Source organism: Eriocheir sinensis, unplaced genomic scaffold, assembly GCF_024679095.1.
Source record: "Eriocheir sinensis breed Jianghai 21 unplaced genomic scaffold, ASM2467909v1 Scaffold947, whole genome shotgun sequence".
Taxonomy (NCBI): domain Eukaryota; kingdom Metazoa; phylum Arthropoda; class Malacostraca; order Decapoda; family Varunidae; genus Eriocheir; species Eriocheir sinensis.
In genome coordinates, this window is record NW_026112327.1 from 142,501 (window position 1) to 153,601 (window position 11,101).

General features: G+C 43.4%; 1 long non-coding RNA gene across 1 annotated transcript in view; it reads right to left on the minus strand.

The window, feature by feature from the left end:
* Positions 1–7,230, minus strand: part of LOC126994989 (uncharacterized) — a 94,689-nt gene extending 87,459 nt beyond the window's left edge. Inside the window, exon 1 of the long non-coding RNA XR_007749766.1 lies at positions 7,138–7,230. This is a non-coding gene — a long non-coding RNA (uncharacterized LOC126994989). The remainder of the gene's footprint in view (positions 1–7,137) is intronic.
* Positions 7,231–11,101: the final 3,871 nt, after the last annotated feature.

The window sequence follows — 11,101 nt, forward strand, 5'->3', positions numbered from 1 at the left end:
TGTTTATGATCGATGACACTTTGAGCACGAGGAACAATGGCGTAAAACTCAGATGTAGACATGTAAATTCAGACTGCACCAAATTTTTCTTCACCAACGTTGTAGTGCGAGAATGGAATAAGCTCCCATCATCAGTGGTCCAGTGTAACACGATTGACTCCTTCAAAAATAGGCTCGACCGTCACTTCCTTCAACTTAATATCAACTAGAGTAGAAATGCAACGTTTTGGAGTCTCCTGATTAATGTAAAATCACTTAGGTTTAAGGACAGACCACCAAGTCTGGACCATGGGGTCTTTGTGGTCTGATTTTCTATGTAAATCTATGTAAATATCCTTCACTTTTTTCTCTCGCCATTCACTTACCAGCCATTAATTTTATCCTGAATTGTATTACCGTATTATCTCCTTCGTGCTATCATGCTCTGCCTTCCTGTTCTCCTTTACTCTTTCCTTGTTTTAGTACGAGTATACGAAGTCTCTGTCGCCTTCTGATTTTCTATTCCTTTACAATGTTCGTTCTTTTTCTCCTTCGTTCTTATCATTCTCTTGCTCTCTCTGAACTCCACTCCTCCCTTGATTCTTTTCTCTCCTGGTATTTCTCTGTTTCGCTGTCTTCACTCTCTCATCACAAGCTCTTCTCTTTCTTTCTCTTTACTGTTATACACGGTCACTCTTCTTATAATACCCACTAACCTTCACTCTTTTCTCGCTCTTTCCCCGTCTTACTCTGCCCCTCTTCCTATCTACTCTTCATATCTACTCTCCTCTACACACTTATCCCTAGCTCCATGCCTCTCCCTTCCTTGCTGTTCTTCTCCCTTTCCTCTCCCCGATTCTTCTTACCCTATTCCTTCGTTATTATAATTTGACTACTTTCATATTCCACATCTTCCTCGTCCAGCTTCATTCATCCTCTATTCTTCCTCAATGATCTTTCAGACGGTATTTTTCCCCTTGACCATTCTCTCCTACATCACCTTTTTCCTGCATATCATTTTCCATTCACTTTCCAATTCTCATCTGCTTCTTTTCCTTCTTCCTCATCTTCTTCATTCAATCAATTGTTTTGGTTTTTGAGGTTACTTTGTTTTTCATCCCTTTTTTTCTGGGCTTCCTAATAGCAATGATGATAAACAGTATAAATATCTTCTCAGCTTCCCTTTACTGTGTTTCTTTTCTGTCTTGGTTTCGATATTGACATTTCTTCATTCCTTCTTTTCATCAGCCACTTTTCTCCTTTTGTAAATACTTCGGTTTCGTTTCTCTTTACTGTCTATTTTTCCAAGGATAGGAGGAAGGCGGACTGCAATGTTTGAATACTGTCGATCGGTCTCTCTCTCTCTCTCTCTCCTACCTTTCAATCTCGTTTATTTATTGACACACACACACACACACACACACACACACACACACACACACACACACACGCAGACGTCGTTATCACAGCATAGTTTTGTTTCTTCCCCGCGTCCAGGCGAGTTTCATTTCATTTGAAGTTTCCTCAATAACAAGCGTGTCTGGTCTTTCTTTTACCCGCTCCGTAGCCCTTCCTTGATTACCTCTCACTCACGGCGGATTCCTTACTTTTCTTGGACGTAAATCTCTGGGTACGCGATTCGCCTCACGCATCTTAAGGTTATTTCTTGTTCCGAGAATCTAAAATAATCGAATCGTTATGTGTATTTATTTTTTTCCCTCTCCCCGTCCTCCACCTTTTCCTTTTTTTCTATTCCTCTTCCTCCTCTTTCTCATCCTCATACTGTTTTAATTTCTTTTTCTTTTTCTCCCTCTCTTTCTACTCTTCCTATTCCTCATGCTGCTCCTGTTGCTCCTCCTCCTCCTCCTCCTCCTCCTTCACCTGCAGCAACAGCATTCTCGAGAATATGAAAAAATAAAATCTTTTCGAGTATAATATTTACCACCACAACCACTACCACCATTAATACCACGACCACCTCCTCCTCCTCCTCCTCCTCCTCCTACTCTTCCTCCTGCTCCTCCTCCTGCTAATGTTGAAGATGATGATGTTAATGATGATATCGATGATGATGCTTCAGGACATTTCTTTTTAGCTCAAGATATGTTACTTCTCCCCAACGTGTTCTTTGTGAAACCACCACCTTCACCACCACAACGAACACCACCACCATGTTAACCGACAACACCACACACAACACCACGAGGAGATAGCTTCACAAACCCACCAGCCGCTGAATAAAAAAACTCTCCAAAACCCCACACACAAAAAAATTCTCTCTCTCTCTCTCTCTCTCTCTCTCTCTCTCTCTCTCTCTCTCTCTCTCTCTCTCTCTCTCTCTCTCTCTCTCTCTTCTCTCTTCTCTCTTCTCCATTCTCTTCTCTCCCCCTCTCTCCCCTCTCCCATTCTCCCCTCTCCCATTCTCCCCTCCATTCTTCCCCTCCCATTCTCCCCTTTCCCTCCCCTTCCCATTCTCCCCCTTTCCCATTCTCCCCCTTTCCCATTCTCCCACTTTCCCATTCTTCCGCTTTCCCATTCTCTCCCTCTCCCCTTCAATCCCCCCTCCCCCCCCTCACCCCCCGTTGTTTGCTTCATCAGTGTGTTCGTGGTATTCTGCGTGATTACCTGACGCACTGATCTCGGGCTGGTAAGCAGGCTTCAGACTCAATCACCATCCTCACGGCCCTGCATCACCGTCATCACCACGCTAACTCACCATCATCACTCTCATTATCCCGCCGCCACGCCGAGCCTCCTGCTAACCAGCCCGTGAAGAAGCCGAGCCAAGAAGAAAACCCTTATTGAGAGGTGGACGGGGATGATGAGAGGAACGAGAGGGGCGAAAGATCAGAGGGACGAGCGGGACAAGGAGGAGGAAGGACGATAGAAGCGGAGGAGGAGGAGGAGGAAGAAAGAATGACGACAGAGAAGGAGGAGGAAGAGAAGGAAGTGCTGGGGGATAATCGAGGAGGAAGAAGAGGACGAGGAGAAAAAGGAGGGGGGAAAGAAGGCTCAGAAAAGAGGTGAAAAAGAAGATAATGATAATGAGAAGGAAAGGGAAGAGATTAAGGAAGGGAAAAAATCGTGCAAGAGAGCTAGACGGAGAAAATGCTGGTGAAAAGATTTTAGGATATAAAATAAAGAAATCAGCGAAAAAGAGAAGTGAAAATATATGATAAACATGAGCAAAAGGAGAGAGACAAGAAGGAGACGAGAAATAATGAGGTGAAGAGGAGGAAGAGGAAGAAGAATAGAGAAGGAAGGAAGACTGAAGGTGGTGAAATCTGAGGATCGAAACTAAATTATTAACAAGAAGGCGTTGCAGGAGTGATGAGAGAGAGAGAAAAATTTACACACACACACACATACACACACATTTCCAGGAAAAAAATATAACAAAAATGACCGCGACATTACATGCAATAATGAATGAACAAAATATTTAATTATTCTTGATGGTGGCTGTTCATTAGTTAAATAGAAACTGTAAACAGGCCCACGCACGCAGAGGAAATACGCTTTCAAAGTCTACAGAAAACCAGACGAACAAATACTTCCAACTTTGCTTTTTATTATTTGGGTTGCAAGAGAGAATGTTTTACAGGCACAGACAAATGTTTACATACAGACGCACTTGCAAACGCACATCCACATATATGAGTGTTGTATACATGTAGTGAGAGCATTCCCGATATTTCTGACCACGTATCTTCTTTCTTCACCCTGAGGACGCAGAGCCAAGAATCCTTTCCTAAGAAAACTAAGAAGCCTGATAAAATTCGGGATTCATATTTTGTCCTTATACATTTTATCTTTCTCACCACTCTCTGCTTCCTTCGTTAAATGAAAAGATCACATAAGTCACAACTACAAATTCATGTTTTTTTATTATTACTAGTCATATTTTTGTCATCCCAGGAGCACTTTCAGAATCAGATATCAAGCAGAGTCACTGGTCAGTAAAAGCCGTCCAGTTCTGAATAATTAAAATAGAATAAAAGAAATATTGTGTCTGGAATAAGCCGAAAAAATTGTTGCAAAAGCTGGACAGCCTATCAGTGAAAATACCAAATATTCTAGTCGTGAGCATGAACACACACACACACACACACACACACACACACACACACACACACACACACACACACACACACACACACACACACACATATGCAATAAATGGAACTGTTAGAGATACATGGAAGAAATGGAAGCCACTCTAGTGATTATGAACATGAAAATACAAGATAAAGAAATATATAAGTAAAAGAGGGTAAATAGAACGAGGAATAATTAGTGCAGCATAAGTAAATAAAACAAAAAAAAACAGCCAAAGAAGAAGAAAATACATCATAAGAACCAGAAAGATAAGATAAACTAAATGAAACTGTTTAAGTAGCAGCACAGAGAGAGACAGAGAGAGAGAGAGAGAGAGAGAGAGAGAGAGAGAGAGAGAGAGAGAGAGAGAGAGAGAGAGAGAGAAGGGGGAGGGGGGGAGGGGAAGAGAAGAACAACTGCACCGACTACTCTCTTTTAAAAGGCCATCACGGCAGCTCCAGCACCGGCTTCCTTTTAGTAATTGGATGGAGTTGGCAAACATTATCCGCCTGGCCTGAGGAGCATCTGAGAAGCTTCCCGTACACTTACAGAGCCGAGCATCTCCTTAGAGGCAGAACGGCCGGTCGTGAGAAACAGCAGTAGAGGATGAGGAGGAAGATGAAGACGATGCAGAGGAGAGAGGGGGGAGGCCGAAGATGCACGCGAGGAAGAGGAAGTATAAGAGGACGGCGAAGAGGTGCAAGGCGAGCAGACACGAGAGATGTGCAAAAAGAAAACAATAGCTAGAACAGAAATAACACTAAGAGATAACGAAAGTAGGACCGAAGACGCTGAAAATGCATGCTTATAAGGGATTGGAATCAGTGTGAGTGGTGCTAATATAATACTGATAGACCTGTAGCGCTGAAATTAACTAAGAAACTGAAACGTATACTCAAGCAAAACCATAAATATACTACCAGGTGCTGATACGGACCAGAATGAAAGCGAAAAGCGACGTAAAGTGAGCAAATAGCGTGGAGGGCGATGGTATGAAATCAAAAAAATGCCAAAAAAAGGATGAATGGAGCTGAAAATTATGGAAGGCCACGTGAGAGGGTTCAGACTCAGTTGGCAGGAGCTAAAAGAATGAGTTCAGAGTGTGAATAGCATATAAATAGACTGAAACTTAGAAGGGCCTGAAATAATGAAAATGTATGAAAATGGGCTTAATTAATTAAAAAAAAAGGGGGTTGAAGTGGGCTGGTAGTGGGATGGAAAGGGGGATGGAAGGGGTTGTTAGGGGAAGGGAAGGGGTTGAAGGGGGATGGAAGGGGGATGAAAGGGTATGGAAGGGGGATGGACGGGGGATGAAAGGCGATGAAAGGGGATGGAAGGAGATGGAAGGGAGATGGAAGGGAGCTGGTAGGGGGCTGGAAGGGGGATGGGAGTCTCTTCCTCGCCTCCATCAGCCTGAGTCCACTAAGCAACGCCCCAGATTGCAGAAGGTGTTTGTGCGTAATTATTGAGGTCTGAATGAAGTCATCGACCTCGCTTGTTCACAATCTCCTGACTCCTCATTTCACTTCACTTCAGCCTCAACGTCCTCAATCTTCACCTCCTCCTTAATGTTCACGCTTATCTCATCCTTACTTCAACCTACTTTCCATCTCCCACCTCCTCCTCCTCATCCTCATTTCCCCTCTGTCTCTCTCTCTCTTTCTTTTTTTTACAGCAAAGGAGACAGCACAAGGGCACACAAAAAAAGGAATTAATAAAAAAAATTCCGCTACTCGCTGCTCCTTGCTCCTGTAAAGAATCCGAAGAGGCGGCCGAAAGAGCAGTTAATTACGTCCTCATCTCTCCCCCGATCCGCATCTCCTCAACTCCTGTCACTCTCCGATCTTCAAATCTTCACGTCACTCAAGTATTCCAGATTTTGTTCACGTTTTCCCTTATTCACCTCACCCCACGACCTTCCTTCGCTATCACCTTCCAATCTTCTTTGCACCTCCTCTTTAACTTTTCTCCGTCTCCCTGGTGAAGTGATTATAATACTTAGCTACAAATCCGCGGACCTGGGGAGTTGAATCTCTACTCAGGCAGTCAGAGAGTAGTTCACCTAGCTGTTCATTATTCCTTTCGGGTTGGTCGATAAATGGGTACTTGAGCTAACCTGAGGAACGTATCTTTGGTAACCCGGATGTTGCACTGGCCGTCCTGAAGTCATTCTCAATATAACGGAGATGACCACTGGCTTCATCGCATGCCACCAACTTCACTTGACCTTACCTCTTCCTTCTTCACTTCCTTTCACCTCACTAAAATCTTCATTTTCAACATTGCATATTTTCACTTCTTCCTTACAACCCAACACGACTTCCTTTATGCCGCATCCCTCATATCCTCCCACATTTCATCGCCTCACCGCCGCTCACCTACTGACCTCTCACCCTCGCACAACCTCTCGCCTTTCCCCCGCCTTCCTCGCTTCACTACATTCCACTTACTGCCGCGTATTCACCCTCTCGTGCAGCGAGCGAGAGGGCACAACTAATGTAATTTCCTCCCACACACGGTAATCGCATTGTGGACCCTAATTCAATACGACACCTACACCGCGGCGACAATAAAAAGGGAAACCTCGACTCAGAATGACCTGGAACAAAATAAACTTGGACACTATTGGACAACGACTTGTAGATATGTATTCTCCTGTTCTAATATAATGTTCGTCTTAAATACATACTCAAATTAAGGACATATCAAAGGTAAAAAGTAAAACCTTTTAAGAAGTATTATGAAGCTTCTAATCCACGATATCAACCATTTCACTTCAAAATAACAAAATGAACTATTACTACACTATTCCTGTTTGGAAAAGCATGATGGCCTTTAAGGATAGAGAATGTGCAAAAATATGATTAATGCATAAAAGCGTGACATTTAAACTCATGAAATAAAAAAAAAAGAATTAATGGTTAATAACTGGCATCCGTATAAAGGTAATCACTTGAACCATGTAATTTGACTGTAAATGCATGCGATTAAACACTTGACAAGTTCGCACTACAAAATAATATTGGTAACTGAAACTGATCCCGAAGCTCGGTCATTTACCTTGCTAGTGATAGGGGCGTTGAGGCTCCTGGTGGCGGTGATGGCGACGGTGTGAGCGGGAAAATAGTTCACTGAGACTGGAGGAGGATGACCTGAGGGAGCAAAAATATATAGCGTTGGTATCTTTCAGGTAAATTGTTTTTCTATCACATTTCTAGCGACGTCCTTCTAATATTTATCCCTGTCCCTTGTATCGCATGCACCTCCCCTCTTTTTGTTTTTTCTTTTCAATCTCAAAGTCTCATATTGCTTGTGCCTACCGGATGAAATTTAGTAGGCTTTGTTAACCTTTTTTTTAATGTATTTCAATGCACACAGTAACAAAAAGTATGTAGAAATATGATAAAGGATTTTTTTTGCCAAGAAAGGAGAGATGAGCCTCGGTTCACAACATTTTTATACCTGGCTGGGAAAGCACAGGTGATCCAACGGTACGCGCATCAGGATACCGCAGCACCGCAGCTATCCATCCCTACGTTGCAAAATATCCTTTCTTATATAATTTGTACACTTAACTTGCGTACGGAGAAAAATATTTAGTCTGAGTTCTGAAAGGTAAGCACGTAAAATATACCTCATTACTTGCAAGAGACCTATTAATGTATATAATAATCAAGTAAATAGGCGGTTGCAATAAATAAGAATAGTAGGTATTTTGCAAGTGACGAGGTATATCTATATTTCTTTCATGCATTTCAGGAGGGAGACGAAGGAGGGGAGGAAGAGAAGCAGGAAAAAATCTCAGAATAATTTGCTGCTTTTTACTTTTTGAGCAATACGTTCAGCAATTGTTGTAAATTTGTGTCTGATGATACAGAGATTGCCTTACTCCGTGAAATCCCACTCCTGTTCTGCACAGTTCAGTGTAAGATTGGGAAGAGAAATGAAAAAGAAGAGGAGGAGAAGGAGAAAGAAAAGGAAGAGGAGGAAGAGAAAGAGGAGGAGGAGAAGAAGGAAAATCATCAAAAGAAGCACGAGCCAATGAGTAAAGTAAAAGATGGTAGAGGAAGGAAAGGAAGAGAGAGACAACGAAGAGGAGAAGGAGCAGGACGAAAACGAGAACGAGAACGATAACGAGTAAAGGAACAAAAAAGGAAGACAAAGAGCATGGGAGGAGAGCAGGAGCAGGAGAAAAAGGCAGCAGGGTGCATAACATCAGCAGACATCAGCATACCGTGCCCGTTCTTTCGCACTAAATGAACACCTGAAAGTCTTGTCACGGCGCTTCACACGACGCTCCAGGATTTCCGATTATCACATTCCCTCGCCGGCGAGTCTTTTCTCAGATTGATAAATAATGTATCGTGTCATCTCGGACTTCGAGGACATAAAACGCAGATGAAAATTTAAAAGGTGAACCGGTAAATGTGAAATGCTCGGACACAAATCCCTTGAAGTGTGCTGACGTAAAAGCATTATTTACTAACTTTACTTCTAGGTTTTATAAAGTTGCTGTTAGTGAAGAAAGTGAAGGGAGTAAACAAAGAAAATTAATCAGGGACAAAGAACATTATTAAAAGATAAAAACAATTGAAGGAAAGGAGAACACGCCCCATCGCTTTATATTCAATTCCTCACGCCAGACGCCTCGGTACTTACAGCCATTATTACGTTATTGAAGGAGCTGCAAGGAGACAACAAAGAAAATTAAGTGGCAAACCAAGACCATTCAAAGAGAAACCAACTGAAAGAACGACAAAAACAAGCCTCACCGTTTAAGTTTCAATTCCCCATGCATCAGAACCCTGGACACTTACAAACTGAATCGTCACTTCAATATTGCAGTGAATTAACTAGGCAGAGCAGTGAGAGCGTATAGCTTCCGGAATTCAATCAGCACCGTGTCGCGTCCAGCTGCTGTAGGAAAGAACTGCGTACATGCTGCTGTCTTCCCTTGGCGCCTGTAACCTCCCCGTGTTGCCGAAATGATGTTCCGGGATCGAGGGAGACATTACTACTACATGTTTTACCATTGTGACGAGGATGCGGCGAAGTTCATGGATTTTTGTTCCGACCTAAATCGCAGCATTAGACTCGAGTGCCCAAGCTAATTGTCGAGAAATGGGAAGGAGAAGTAAGAGGGGAGGGAGGGTTAAAGACAGAGGGGGAGGAGGAGGAAGACGAGGAAAACGATAAAGAGGACGAGGAGAGGACGAGTACGAGGATGAGATTAGGAGATGAGAGAAGAAATAATGGAGGAGGTAACGTAGCAAGAGGAAGACGTGGAGGACGAGGACGAGAAGTAGAAGGATGACAGGGGGGGGACGAGAACGAAGAGGTGAACGAGGACAAGGGAGAGTAGCACGTGTGGGCTAAACTATAAAAACCGTCGCCATAAAAGGTTTGGAAACATTTTACATCCCCATTTACCTCCCTTCCTCCCACCCCTCTCCCTCTCCCCCCCTCTCTCAGCCTGAAAAATTCGTGATACAAGATATATCGTCTCTCTCTCTCTCTCTCTCTCTCTCTCTCTCTCTCTCTCTCTCTCTCTCTCTCTCTCTCTCTCTCTCTCTCTCTCTCTCTCTCTCTCTCTCTCTCTCTCTCTCTCTCTCTCGCTCTCGCTCACGCACACACACACACAAACATTATTACCTGCCAGCCTTTCTTCCTCTCGACCCTCCTCCTCCCTCTCCTTACAGCTACACTCTCCCCTTTAACTTTAACACCCTTTACGTGCCCTTTTTTCAACTCTCTCAGCTGTTATCCTTTTTTCCAATTCCCTCGAGTCACCCCATTAGAGTTTTTTTTCGCCCATAGATCCCCTAAAACATCACATCAATCTCCAATTTCCTCTTGCGCATCCTCTCACAAGTACCACCTTTACTTTACTCCATGCTTCCATATAGGAGACCTTCAGCCTACCCTCAGCTAACTACTATCATGCTCTCTTTTAAGCGGGGACCAGGTTTCTTAAAGGTCCCTCTAAGCGAGAAAAATGAGAAAAAATCATCACTCACGCAAACTATTTCATAATATGTATCAACGTATTTGTGATCAGTTTATGCATCATCAATTTTGGGGGGTCTTTATCATGGCACAAATTTGGCCCGTCGCTGGTACACGGTAAAGCCACAAATTTGGCCCGTCGCTGCTAACGGGTTAACCAGCTTTACTAACCCTCCTCCCAATACCTTATGCCCCCACAAGGCCCAACACCCCGAGCGACCGACAATTTGATCTCTCTCCCCACACCTCCCTTCCCCGCCCCGCAGCGCCCCAGCCATCCACACCTGCACTTCTCACCTCCCCGCCGCGGCCCACTGGACACTACTCCGACCAGCGACAAGCCATAAATCACAGGTGGAAGGAACGGACGGTGTTATGACTATGGGACACGCACGGACAGACAGACAGAGGAGTGGAAATAGAGCAGTGTGGGAAAACGAAAGGAGGTGAAGGGTTATCGACGTAATGAAAAGTCTTGAGTTAATTGAAAAGTTGTATCGAATTCCGCCTAGTTGTCCCTTTTCCAGCGCTTGTATCGCTTGAGCTGTTCTTTAAATGTCTGTGCTCTCAACGTTGATATTTCTCAAGCAAGCGTTTCGTTGCACTTTTAAATCAGTCAAACCAGTAGCCTATGGTTATTATTATTATTATTATTATTATTATTATTATTATTATTATTATTATTATTATTATTATTATTATTATTATTATTATTATTAACATTTCAATTATTATCATTATTACTACCCCAATCACCAACACCACCACCCCACTGCCACCACACATTTATCACAGCCACTATATAAAGGGTTTGAGGCCTTAATCCCTCTGGGTGCGCGCTGTCACGCCCACCACATTACCATATAAAGCCTACACATCAACGACAAAAAAAAAAGTTAAAGTTATGGCCGTGATTACCAGCGCAGGATGATGGCGGGGGAGGGAGGAGAAGGGGAGGGGGAAGAGGGATGAATGAGGCAGGCTGGGAAGCGTGAGGCATAGGGGTGAGGAGTGCAGT